Source organism: Sceloporus undulatus, chromosome 6 (assembly GCF_019175285.1).
Source record: "Sceloporus undulatus isolate JIND9_A2432 ecotype Alabama chromosome 6, SceUnd_v1.1, whole genome shotgun sequence".
Lineage (NCBI taxonomy): Eukaryota > Metazoa > Chordata > Lepidosauria > Squamata > Phrynosomatidae > Sceloporus > Sceloporus undulatus.
In genome coordinates, this window is record NC_056527.1 from 164,021,857 (window position 1) to 164,036,630 (window position 14,774).

Below are 14,774 nucleotides of genomic sequence, written 5' to 3' on the forward strand. Positions count from 1 at the left end.
CTGCCAGACCGTGGATAGTCATCCTTTCCCAATAGTCACATGCCTGATTGCAAAAGATGGCACAACCTTTGAAAAGCTGAATACTACAGTGTATGTTTCTGTAGGAGAAATCCCTATCCTAGTGAAATGCTCGGTTTCAGTTTCTAAAGTGAAGAGAAGTATGTTTGGCAGAGACTTTAATTTAAACCTATATGCTGGTTGAATTCAGCTCCCAAAATATTTATCTATGACTCCCCGCCTGACTCTTGCTGTGTTTAGTTTTCATGGCTCCCTTGGTTAGGGTCATCTACCTTCCCAAACTGTCCTGTGTGTTCTTTTGAAATGAAAGATTAATCACCTGGATACTGCTGATGTCAACTAGGGAAAATAATTGTAGAATGTTCTCCAAATTAATGCTGAATGCTAAAACAGATTTATCTTGTTATTAGTTTCTCATTAGTTTCATGCATTCCCAGAGACCCTATAAGCCTGTAATTATAGTTTATAATCTCATGTGCTCATTTGGTTCCCCCCCCCCCCACCCCACTCCTGCTTTTCACTTGGGGAAAAGCCTGCAAAATTAGTTATTCCATGCAGAGAACACAAAATACAGTTAAGAATACATGAACAACTGTGCCAGATCTGATTAAAGTCCAGTATTCTGTTCTCACAGTGGCAAACCAGATGCTTCTAGGAAGCAAAAAAAAAAGGCCAGACATAAGCACATGGGCACCCTCCTACTCATGTTCCTCAGCAACTGGCATTCAGAAGCATACTGTCTCTGATCCCGGAGAAAATTGTAACTAGTAGCCATTGGCATTGCTCAGCAAGTAACTCAGTACCCGCTCTGAAATTATTCCAGAGAATAAGTGACTGGAGACTGAGATTTGGCCATCCTAGCCTGATTCTGGCAGCCAAACGAAGAGAGCCCCATGTCTAATGTATTTTCAGGGCAGTTTCTTTTTGCATCCCTGCAGGTTGTTTCCAACTATGGTGACCCTAAGGTGAATCTGTCATGGGGTGCATCTACACTGGAGAAATAATGCTGTTTGACACCACTTTAAGTGCTGTAGCTTCAGCCTATGGGATTCGGGGATATGTAGTTTTACAAGGTCTTTAGTTTTCTCTGCCAGCGTGCTGGTGCCTCACAAAAATACAAATCCCAGGATTCTATAGGATTGACCCATGGCCATTAAAGTAGAACATATATTCAGAGGAGGAGCGTTGTCATTGCCTTCATCTGAAGCTGAGAGAGTATGACTGTCCTACAATCACCCAATGGGTTTTCATGGCCAAGCAGGAATTTGAACTCTGGCATCCCAGATTCATAGTGCAACAGTCAAACCATTACGGCATGCTGGTTTTCTTTATGGCATATACTTTCACCAGTTCTCTTTGGTGGGCAAGCTGCTAAGGGCTTTATAGCATGGATAGGGAAATAGCCCTTTATGCAAAGTAACCACAGAGGGGGAAAAACTAGGATGAGGACAGAATCAACAAAATAGACTGATGTGTATTTATCACATCTCACTCTCAGCTTGGAGTGTGCTATAAAGTGACAGATGGGCCTTCCTGTTCCTACTTCAACAGGCCAGATGAATACTTATGTCCCAATCCACCCATTCAGATATTTATTAAGCCCATCTATGGTCTGTTAGATGTACAAAATAGCCAGTCCAGTTTTGCTTTCAGACAAAGACAGTTTGAATGGTATCTATTAGGACTGTTTATTAACTTCCCTCATAGTATCCTGATTGTATTGCAGTTACCGACCCTGCACTTTGCTACAGGATTGGACAGCTGTGGAAGGCTAGGGGAGCTGCGTTCATCCCCTAGGAGAAAAATACACCCTCAAATAGCCCCAAACGACATCTAGGTAGCATTTTGCTACGTTTCTAGGGGCTTTGGGGTCAGAAAATTAGCCCTGGAAGCTCCATGGGGACCACTGGCTGTATTCCTGCAGTTAAAGAGAAACAGAAGAACTCAGCAAGAAATGAATGCCAAATGTTCATCACAAATGTAGTTTCATCACAAGGCCATCCTCATTGTCTCCCCTCTAGAATAACAGTCAGTTGCAGCATAAGGGTCTGAGACCTTGCATTTACTAAAGAATCGAAGAGTATTCCCTCTCTCTTGCAAAAAACTGCCTTCCACTTTCCACCCGGAGCTCTTCCGCCAAAGGCAACAGGAGCCGCCTGGTATCAAATATCCAAGAGAGAAGGGTTAGTTTAAGAGCCTTATCTGAACTAACCAGCTGGGGGAACATGGATGGTATCGCAAGCCTGTAAAGCATCCCTTTTAACTGCAGCACTAAATTCTCCACGACTCCAGATCCTCTTTCTCATTGAGGCGACTGGAAACCTTTGAACAACAACTTGTCAAGGAGATATATATCCCTCCACTTTACAGGTTTTGGTCAGCAAGGCTCGGTGAAAGTTGCCTGAACTTCTCCCTCTTCCTAGCTGCCACATTTGAACATGCAAAGTGGACATTAGCTGTAAGCATGAATCAAAAGAATTCTCTTGTGCGCACAAATGTGTGTATATCTGTGCCCGCACCGCTATATGTTTCAATATTATTGTGTCCTCATAGCCTTCAGCAATATTTTGGCAGTCCTGGTAAAGGCATTCAGCATTCATAGCACATACTCTCCTAATATATGGCCTTCAATTGTCTCAATTTGACTGCAGAGTCCCAATTCAACCTTTGCTGTCCACCTTCACAACTGCTTTTAAAATGGCCCAGTTTTGCTCTCTTCGGTGCACTACAGACCATCCTTAAAGGATAGTCTGGTGGCAGTGCCACAGCTTGGAGACGGCAAGAAAAAGAAGTCGCAAAAAGTGGCTTCTTTTTGCAGCATGCCAGTGACGCCACAGTGCACCATTGGCGTACTCATGATGTCACCTGGGCACCGCGACATGCAGACACTAGGCGTCCATTACGTCAAAATGGCGGCACCCATGTGAACAGGGCACTGCCATTTTGTACGTATTCTGTACATACTAGGATTGCGGGTGTCTAAAAGAGTATGTACTTGGGTGCCTGTCTGTAGTGCGCCTTCCTTTCCACCTTTCATCCTCACCTTGCTTCAGTTGCTACTAACATAAATTAACTACTACACCACATTGACCTCACTTCCCAATTTGAGGAAAGCTCAATGTCTGTTCTTGGCAAAAATCTAGATAATGGCCAGAGAAAAAACTGGTCAGAAGAAGAAACAACTTTCTGACTTTAATATGAAACTCTTAACCCTCCCACTCTCGTCTCTCCTCCCTCATCTCTGGTTTCTAGCTGTATTCCCTTTCTCAAAATTATTCTTTGCTTTGACAACACAATGGACTTAGAATTATGCCAGCAGCTTCCTTGAAGGCCTACAGAATAAGATCTCAGGAAAATTATTTGTCTTTCTTCCCACTTATCTCCTCCTTCCCCCCGGCGTACAAGCTAAAAGTCTGCAGTGCATCTCAGACATTATTATTCTCTAAATTGCAGTCAGGACTTCAGAGCTTGCTTCACCCCAAGAAAGATACAAAACATGATTAGATACAAAAGTGTGATGAGACGAGAAGAAAGGAGGAGGAAAAAAACACCTTGAAATATGAAGCAGGGTAGGGGCGGCGGGAGGCTTAAAATCGCCTCTTTCTGGAATAACAGTCTTTTCATCTCCTACAATCCTGGGCTGTGATTCAAAGCCTATTGAAGTTAATGCAAAACTTCCTATTGGTTTCAAAAGGCTAATAAATAATTCTTCCTCGTATTCAACAGCCCTGTGTTTCAATTACAGTAGTGCATTAGTTTTAAATAGTTAGCTCCCAGTGCTCAGAGTTCCTCTGAGATGGAATATTTACACTACAACAAATTAGCAAGTGCTCACAAAATTTCCTTGTAGGGATGGGAGAAACTCTCCATCTTGATTAACCTTCCATTATGAAGCCAAGCCCTCCCTTCAGTCCATCTGCCTTGGTCCAGGCCTTGGAGGTTGAGAGGAACTGCTGGACCTCTTACCCTTTCCCTCCACCACTCCCTTCTCCTTCTGTGTCATGTCTTTTTAGATTGTAAGCCCGAGGGCAGGGATCCGTCTAACTAAAAAGATTGCATGTACAGCGCTGTGTAAATTTACAGCGCTTGATAAATAAAGGTTAATAATAATAATAATAATAATAACAACAACAACAACAACAACAATAATAATAATAAATTTGCCTTTTCCAGATTTCTCCAAATTGCCCAGACAATATTTAAAAATAATAATTCTGCATAGAAATTCAAGTGGTCTTTTTGTAAACATTTTTCCTAATGTGTCAATTTTTTAAAATGCCTTTAACACATTGTCAAAATGTTTGTTGCTATTGACCACCAAGCCATCATTGACCTAACCCTAGGAATGAGAACACTTCAAGAGATCACCAATAGTCCTGTTCAGGTCATGCAAACTCAAGACAGCCTTGGCTTCCTTTATCAAATCAGTCAATCTGTAATGTGGTTTTCTTCTTTTCCTACTGCCTTTAATTTTCCCCAGCAACATTGTATTTTCCAATGAATCATGTCATCTCATGATCTGTCCAAAGTACAACAGCTACGGTTTCATTATTTTGGCTTCTAGTGAGAGTTCAGGCATAATTTACATTGAGACCCATTCATTTGTCTTCATCGCAGTATATGATATCCATAGTTCTTTCAAGCACCACATTTAAATGAATTGATTTTCTTCCTGTTGGCTTTCTTCACTATCCAGTTCTTGCAAGCTTATCTAGAAGCTTCATGATTCTGACTTTGGTATTTACACTTGTGGATCTTATCAAGTTACTTCATGATTACCCTTCCAAGTCCTAGTTATTCCTAGTTTTCTTGACTACAGTCCCCATTTTGATTTATGATGCAGCCAAGGTGTTAAAAATCTATTATTATTATTATTATTATTATTATTATTATTATTATTATTATTAGTTCTGTCTATTTTCCAGGCTGGTATTCAAAGAGGCAATTAAAAACACATAGTTAAAAATCAACAAAATATAAAAGTGTAAACACATTTAAATAATCAGGGGGGAAAATAAAGCCAGATTAAAACATATATCGTTAAACACACACACCAACACCAGCACAACAGTTAACAACATCCAGCGCATTGTGCAAGAGGGGCCTTATACAATCACTCATCAAATTTGCTTATCTGCAAAAAGCAAGTAGGGAGGGTGCTGGTCTCACTTTTCTGGGAATGGAGTTCCAGGACTTGGGGGCAGCCACTGAGAAGGTCCTCTCCTGTTTTCCCACCAAACTCTGGGGGACTCAGGGGCTGGACAAATGGGCAGAAAGGGTTGGCAAGATGCCACCCTTTTCTGTTCCGGATGGAGACTGTGGCAACCAAATGGCATGGCCTCCGGGAGGCCTAAAAAGAACCCACTCCCCACAGGGTTCTTTTTAGGCCATGCTCATGCACCATGATGACGTTTGTGCGGTGCAGCACTGCTTGGCCACTGTGCCGTATGGATGTCATCATGGCATGCCCCATATGGACAGGCCTGCACCATGATGGCGGCCAGAGCATGCGGTAGGGTTGCTAAGCATGTAAATGCTCAGCCCCTGTACACACCTCTAGTTCAGGCCCAGGCTGGCGTAAAGCACCCATCTCTACAGTCCCAGAGAGAACTATTTTTCATGTCTTCATTAGCCACTTTAAAGTATCTTTGAAAATTATGCAGTTTTTGATTAAATCTTGTGCACAGAGAAGGTCTACAGCAGCAGGGATGCTATGTTGAGACCCTCTGCTGACTTGTATCCTTCCACGCATGACACCAGGAAAGTATTGGTGGGTTGTAGCCTTGCCAGTAGTGTTCGCTTGGCTGCTTCACAATAATGCAGATGTCACTGTCATGTGCTGGCTATCAGAACAGCCGATAAGCATCTTGGCAAACACTTGACTTTCTGCCAGCAGCCCAAAAAAATCCAATACTACACATTATTGTAAGTGGCTTAGGGCACAGCTCAAAATATGTTCAGAGAAGAGTTTGATTACCTACATACTGGGATTTATTGAAAAGCTAGAGGAGGCATTTAAGCAAAGGGCCTCTCTTTCTCTCTCTATCTCTCTCTCTCTTATCCATATGGTCTTCTTCCCATAAGCATTCATCAAGGGTTTTGCTAGTTCATTAACTATGAATTGCTTTAAAAAATAAGAAACTCTATGAGATGCCTGCTGGGTCTCTCTATGAGTAACTCTTGTTCAGGTTTATAATCTGTTAATCCTCAAATGTCTGCAGTACAATTCTTGGACAAAAAAAAAGAGAGACAAAAAGATTGGAACAGAATGCATCAAAAGTGTATAGAAGGCATGCACAATCCAGTTGTTTTGGACTGATGTCCCACTTCAGTCATGCTTGCCTTCAGCTCCCAGACACAAAAAAGTCAGTGATTCTGAGAGTTGTAGGGCAATAAAATCTGGGGGATCAAACCGGGGAACAAAACCACTAGTGGAAGGAAGACAACAATTTGAAAAGTCTTTAAAAAGGCATTGTAGACATAAGATCTAGACTGGAGAAATCTTGGCCAGTTGATATCCACTGGTTGTTATGAGAATAAGGGAAGAAGTCTGTCATCAATCCTAATGTCTTTGAAGGATATGATAACAGCATGTTGCATAAATTAATAAAGGGTTGCACACTAATTCTGGATAACAGCTTCCAAGCGTGTGTTGTGTTCATCAACCCACATGCCTACATACTTATTTTAGAACAACAGGGGCAGTCTACCTGAAAATTTAGAATCTCAGAAGAAGACTTTTAAAATTCTACTCCAACATATTCACACTTGATTCCATCTTGGTTCCATCCCTTCCTCACGGTATCCCACTTTAATTCCTGGATTTACCTGGGCTTCCATATCAGTACTTTCTAGGTCTTACCCAGAAAACTATCCGAGATGTTGACTTCTTTCCTCCAAATAGATTCTGACATGGAAGCTACCAGGAAAGTAACATTCTTGCAGTCACAATTTGGCAGCCCCAGTCTGCTTTGGAAAATCTCCTGAACTTTGGCACCGACCTAATTTATAGCTAAAGCCCCAGTCTTCTTTTCTCTTCTTAGAGTCTATTTCATGATTAATTTAGTCCCACTGACTTTCCTTTACTAGCTGCGGAGCAGAAAACACATTTCCTTGCCTATTAATCTCTACTCTAGGTCCATTTATAGAGGGCTAAATGAGGGAGAAGCCATTTGCACACTTTGTTCTAAACCCAGGACACTTCTAGAATTGTAAAGCATTCTGAGCCCTGGAAAGGGCAATAAAAATCATTAAGTAGAAAGCAGGGAGCAAGAAGGATGGATATCCATGGATGTGCTAATTTCCAAAGAAGTGTCTTTCTAAGACTGTAGATAAAAAAAATCCCATGTATTATGCAAATAGAAAGAGGAGAGATTGGGTCATTCTGTGGGGTTTGACTACCATTGCATCATGTCTTTGTTTTTCTTTTGGGGGGGATGTCTGGATTCATATTAGAAAATTGTTAGCCTTACAATCAAAAATCTTTGTTCCTTTTCCCATTAAATTCTTATTAAATTTTGAGGATTAAATGAATGTCTGTGCACAAATGGATGAAGATAGATGAACATTCATCTTGAAATGTTGCTTTAGGTTTCATGGTCACCATAAGTCAAAAATGACTGGAAGATGCACAACAACATGTGCTATGCATAGTAATATACAATTTGATACAGAAAAGGATAATTGTCACGGCTCGCTAACTGCAGTTCAAAAATGCAAGCTTCAGCCAAGTCAGAAAGCTATGATGATGATGATGATGATGATGATGATGATGATGATGATGATGATGATGATGATGATGATCATCTTTGCATAACAATGTTGTCAGGACTGAAGAACTTGTTGGTTACACAGTGTATTAAAATCACAAGCAATTCAAATGTTTCTGCTTGCTCACCTCTAATTCACCTTCAAAGCAAAATATTCTTCTTCCCAGGACTAGCTCTCTTTTTCCCTCCATACCAAGGGATGTGTTGTTGTTGTTGTTGTTGTTGTTGTTGTTATTGCGTGCCTCCACATCATTTTTGACTCATGGAGACCCTAAGGTGAACTTATCACAGTGTTTTCTTGGCATGTTTCTTCAGAGGGGGTTTGCCATTGCCATTCTCTGAGGCTGAGAGAGAGTCACTTGCCCAAGGTCACCCCATGCGTTTATATGCTCAAATGCAGAATCAAACCTTGATCTCTAGAGTCCAATACTCAAACCAATACACCATGCTGCCTCTAGGGATAGACTTTTATATTACAAGGAAAAACAAAACAGGTATGGCCTTGGTTGAGCCAGTTCTTGAATTTGGGGCAATAGGGAAAGTGATCTATATGGAAGGACCTTCTATAGGGAAGTGGATTTTCACATTGAAATGTTTGCTCCTTCCTGGCTTTAATGGGGTGATTTACCTCCTCTGACTCCTATAAAATCTTTTAGACTTTTCAGACAACACTTTTCCCTTTAGCCCAGCTACAGGCATGCACTTTTGAATGTCATCTATATTTCTTTTTACCGTCTGCTCATAGGATTTTTTTTAAACCCTCCAGCCTTTGTTCACATGTTTCATTCACTCAGTAAATGGTTTTGCTTTTCCTAGCTTAGAAAGTTCTGAAGTATTGATTCTAAGTGGGTATTATACAGGCCACAGGGACTGTAAAACTATAATAATGATTTTATGAAATATGATGTTGCGGAGTTATGTGTCATCCCTTTTTATGATTCTATATCGCCCCCAAAGAAGGCCTTAAGAAGCGCACCAATAGGCAAAACCCATTTGTCTTTTCAATAAACCATCTTTTGAGTACATTAAGATGTGTCTCTTCTTCTATTATGAAGACACATGGTACAGTTGCATCTAAAATGGAGGTCAGGGTCAGGGTCCAGACATGGTTTTGTGAGGCTGAATTGCCGCCATGCTTAACTGATATGTTTGGGCATGTGTAGGTTATATGGGATGATGGGTTATGTTATCCTATTGACTGCACCAATGGACTCCCTGGATTTTGTGCTCCTCTGGTGTTCAACTGTATCTCAGCCTAGTGTGTGACACCTTTAGAGGTGAATCCATCAGTTTTGCCATTTGATGATGAGTTTCCTATTTGGGCAGGCATTTATTTGATGAGTCTCAATTGCCATTCATGTCTCTCTTTATCACAATACTGGTATGTAATTTTATTGTTATTGGTCTCCATTGTTCTGCTTAAAAAACAGCTGGTAATTTGGGTCAGATTTTTAGATGATTTTAAAATATATATTTGGAGAGGGAATGCAAATTATCTCATGGAATTCTACAAACGAAAAAGCAAGGATCACCTGACAATTTCCCTATATAGAAAACCTACAGATATCAACCCTTATTTAACATTTGAGAGCTCACATTCCAGATTGCTTAGGCTGCATCCTCATGGAATTCAATAAGTGGATAAAGTCTAGGAATGCCAATATACAGTTTGGTATATAATTCAATAATTCAGAAACCTACTTAATACGGACCCCTGTGTATAATATCCCAGGATTCCCATCATCCTACTGTTATTTTATCATTGGATATCTATTATGATGATTATTAATTGGGAATTTTAAGTGTTGTATTGGAAGGAGGGATAATAGGTTTAATTCGGCATTTTATTGTGCTTTGTATTGTATTTTAGTTTCATTCAAAGCCACCTCGATCCAATTGGAGAGGCGGGATATGAATAATAATAATTATTATTATGATTATTTCAGCTCCAGAATTTCTACAGTTTGATTTCATATTGATACATATAGGCTTTAAATATTATACAAAAATTAAAATATATTAAATAAATACAGCTAGCCCTCCATATCCATGGATTCAGACATCCACAGCTTGAAAACATTTTTTGCCTAAAATCCATAATGCAAACCTTGATTTTGCCATTTTATATAGGGACAAGAGCTGGCATGGTGTGGTGGTTTCAACATTGGACCAGGACCTTGGAGACCAGACCATGGAAACCCATTGAGTCAGATACTCTCAGCAGCAGAAAACCCCATGATAGGTTCGCGTTATTGTCACCATAAGTCAGAAATGACTTGAAGGCACACAACAATCATATATAAGGAACACCATTTTACTATGCCATTGGCTATAATTTTATATAATGTATATACAGTTATGAATATATCATCATCATCATCATCATCTTCATCATCATCGACAGTATTTATACCTCAACCTTCAGCCCTAAAGGCTCTCACAGTGGCTTACAATCTAAAAATATACACTTATACATTATGCACGCACACATACACACACACACAATCTCTCTCTCTCTATATATATATATATATATGTATATATATATACACACACACACACACACATATATATAGCATACAATGGAACTTGTGCATCCCAGGATTTCTATATCGATGGGGGGTCCTGGAACCAAAGCCCAGCCGATACCAAGGGCCCACTGTACTGTAATGAATAAAATCCACAGCGTTTGAGAAACCACATCTCACCCACTATGGTGATCTTTTCTTCTATGCTCTCTCTCACACACAAACAGGATTCACAGCTGTATATCTGATCATATTCAGCTCCACTAAACACTGCAAATTGTTTTCCTGCCTGCTGCTTCCACTATGTCTACCTCTTGGGATCAAGAAAGACAAGCAAAGTTGCACCTCCTCACTTGCTTCAGGCATTGGCCTCCACCCATTCTGGGAGAAGTAATTTAATAATAAAAATAATAATAATAATAACTTCTTGATACTACCAGAGCCTTCTCTGTAAAATCAGCCATAGAAAATAGTTTTTTTACAGATCAGCATCAGAGAGGCTTGTATGGATGGTGCTGTCAAGGACATTTTTAATGATGGTCCAAGGGCATTGCTGCCTAGTTGTTTATGAGATGAGGTGTTTAAACAATGTGAGTGACATTCTCAGCATGCAGAAGCAGCCTCTGACAAAGAAGAGAGTCAAGGAATCCAGGCATTATTGTATCAGTGCCTTCGACCTTATAGGACCCAGCTTGCACCTTATCATTCAGCAACAAGATGTTTGTTTGGTTCTCCATGTCCACTTCTTCTACTTTTCTCTTTAAGATGGTCTGATGCAAGGGAGGACATCAGCCTTGTGGCATAGAAGGGAGAAGCAGTTAAAAGCAAGATAACAAATAAACAGAACATCATGTTCTGAAAAGCCCCTTTCCCCTGAACAATTAGACTGCTGAAACAAAAAGGTGTTTGCATGACTATGAAAGGATAGCAGGGAGAGTGTCATCTAAGCTCTCCAGGAAGGGAGTTCCAGATCACTGAGAAGGTAGAGTACTCTCACTCTGATCTACCATACTCCTATTCCAACACTCAAACCACAACACCAGCTATTTAGTAGTCTCTTTTCCCAAGCCACGTGGGCTTTTCTTTTCTTTTTTGAATTGTGGTCAAGTTAACAATTGGTTTCCTAGCATTTTGAGAAAGGATCACTATAAATGAGGTGTTAAACAAGCATCCAAGGACATGTAGTGCAATGCTAAGCATATTTACTACAAAGACTTGCTGAGTTCAATGGGACCAATTCAATCCCAAGGATTATGGTGGTCCCACTGAACTCAGCAGGACTTTCTTCTCAGTAAATACGCTTAGCATTGCATATGCTAAAGACTTGGGACTCATTCCCAAGGACTGAGTCCTTGCTAACATATTCTGCTTGGCTTTTCTGTACCAAACTCGGATAAAGGAAAAGGGCCAGGAGCTGATAAAGTCTTTCACCAGCATGAGTGCATCAATGAAGTTACAGATCATCAAGCCTCTTCAAAATCATCATTCCCTAACCTGATGTTTTCCAGATGCAGTGAACTTCCACTCATTCCATGGCTGTTTGGGGATGAAGAGAGCTGAAGTCCAATACACCTGAAGACAAAAAGGTTAGGTAAAGATGATTTAGGACATCTAAAAAAAAGAGTAGGGGTTAATTATATCAAACCTCAGTTTCCAAACAAATGCAATACAGAGGTCCAAATAACTGTTAGACTGAGCATCTACAGGCCTGCCATCTGACTAGTACTAAAGAAACAAGAGTTTATGGGAGCGTAGACTTTGTTTCCCCATTGTAGGGTGCACCACAGTTGGAAGGAAAACTAGCCTAACTCTATGTCTGGCATTTTATTATGGACATGAAAGCCATGCAGCTCCTGGCCTATTATATACCAAACTCTGTTGGATAATATAGTTCTACTGGAAGCACAGGCTCCGGCTGGCTCTTAGAGACGCATTGATAATTTGAATAACCTCAGAGGTTCACATTAACAAGTGACACGATTGTAGAAGTTTGACGTTTCCAGCTTTGATGTCTTCAGTTTCTGTCTCAAAACAACCCCCCAACGCTTGGCCTGTCCTGAGATTTATTACATGCTATTTGATAAATTAATTACCTCGGTGGTGGCATGCACAGTTTGAACCCTTCCTGGCATCCAAGCCTTGGTCTGGTGTTTGATAGCATTCTCAGAGGCCATGCAGCTCCTAGGCTATTTCTTAATCAAAAAAGAATGTTGATTGGATAATATGAAAATGAGCAAACAGAAGAAGGCACCGACAGCTCGGGAAGGCATTAATGAAAAGCTGCTGAATTAAAATGGCCCACCTGTGGATGCCTATGTGGAGTCCATCTGAATACCAAACATATTCATTATTGCCAGTGCTACTTGACTGAGCCTCTGAAGAATGTGTTAGGACTGAGTTTGGGTAATAGGAGAAAAGGTATGATGACACCATTTGTAAGGAGACAAATACATACAGTGGAGAAGAAAAGCCATTCTACCTTTGAGAGGAACTTTTCCTTTTCCTTGGCAGAGTTGCGTGAACAAAAAAGGGTCGAACCTACCTGGGTGTAAAAACTACTCCTGCGGCGGTCATTGAAAGCTTGATTTAGCAGTATGAATTTCTGGGAAGAATATATGTTCAGATGCCTATGAATATCAGGTTGGAGCAATATACCTAAGACTTGAACCAATAGCTGTTCTTGGACTGAATGGCTTCAAGGGTGTCAGAAAAATACACTTTAAGTCAGCAATCGATTCTGGCAATGAAAGCAAAATTACGCATACAGCAGTGTGTATCTGCACTGCCACTTCACATTGCAGTTGTACACTGCATATTATGGTTCTGCACTGCAAACTGTGGTTGTGCATTGCAGCTGTGCATTTCACAATGGCATTCATTCATTGACATGTGTTGCATAATGTTGCTAGTTTGCACAGGGGTTGGTGCAGCGTATCTATGCATGCAGATATTCACGTTACACTGAGGGAATGCTGGACTACAGTCAGTGAATGTAAAAGCCAAGCTAAGAAAGAGGGGGAAAACCCAACACAGTTGCTCTTTCCTCGTTGGTCATGACAGATGTGAAATAACTCAGTTGAGTAGAACTTAATTGCTTATCTGGCAAATGAAGCATAAAATCTATTCTGAAAAATCAGGATGTCAGAACTGCTCATTGGCATTTTGTCTTCCTGGCTTAGTCATTTCCTGGTGCTTTGAGATGAACCTGGGTTGCAGAAAGAATAGAATACACTGAAATCTGACACAGCTGGAAGGTACCGGGTTGGAAAGGCCACACTATTCATTACTTATGCAAATAACTAGTTTGGCCCTTCAATAAACTAAGAGGTGTATTCACAGCAGCATCACAATGATCATACTACCATAGGGAATATTTTCTCTCCCTTTTGTTTTAAAAGCTCATTCAGTATTTATGCAGATTGCTTGGTTTTCTTTCTAGGCAACGTACCTATTGCCCTTTTGAAATGTAAACTGACTTCAACCTGCGATCAGCTGAGTTCAAAATATAGAAAGGTGTGCTGTCAGTTCTGTGCATCCTTTTTGTGCTAGAGACAAATCCTGGAGTAGACATTGAGCTGCGACAATGTGGGAGGATGGATTAAAAGACATGTACACCAGTAAGCCTGACAGGTGGAATAAGTTGCAGTTAAGGGATGATGTGCATATGGAGAGTGACATTGCCAGGTATATCAAGCACTGGAGCAAATGGAAACATACACAAGAGACAAATCATAGGGAACTGTGATGCAAACGGAATAAATGGAGATAGAAATCCCATGGCTTAGTGGTAGAACATGTACTTTGCATACAGAATGCCCCAGCTTCAGTCCTTTACTCTGTCTCACGTTAAGGAGAATTCTATTTAGCAAGTCTTAGGAATGTCCCCATCTCTGTGTATAGAGTTACAGCTGACAAATAGGTTATACAGTGGGACCTGGGTATCTGCTGTGGTTTGATTCCAGGACCCCCTATGGATACCCAACTCTGCAGATGATCTAATCCCATTAAATACAATGACATAGTAAAATGGTGTGTGCCCCATAAAATAGCAAAATCAAAGTTTGCTTTTTGAAATTTATATAAAAATATTTTTGCTCGGTGGACGCTTGAATCTGTGGATAAAGGATCCATGGACACGGAGGGCTAACTGTATTGTGTTCATCTGATATATGGGAAAACTAATGTAGGAATCACCACTTGGTGCTTCTACTGCAATGCTCCCAACTAACAGTTAGCAGCAAGAGGCATCTAGCCAGAGCTTGGTAAAGTTATCTTTTTCCTGCATGTAATGCTCAAAAGCCCACAGCCTTTTGACCCATGTGTGCTGGTAGAGGTTTGAGAGCTGTAGTCCAAAATTAATAATAATAATAATAATAATAATAATAATAATAATAATAATAATAATAATAATATTTTCTAGGTTCTGAATCTATTGTCTCCTTAAGGTATCAGAAGGTCA

General features: G+C 40.4%; 1 protein-coding gene across 1 annotated transcript in view; it reads right to left on the reverse strand.

Moving 5' to 3' along the window:
* The window catches only part of AGBL1 (AGBL carboxypeptidase 1), a 308,675-nt gene that overhangs the window by 70,789 nt on the left and 223,112 nt on the right, over positions 1-14,774 (reverse strand). The window lies entirely within an intron of this gene.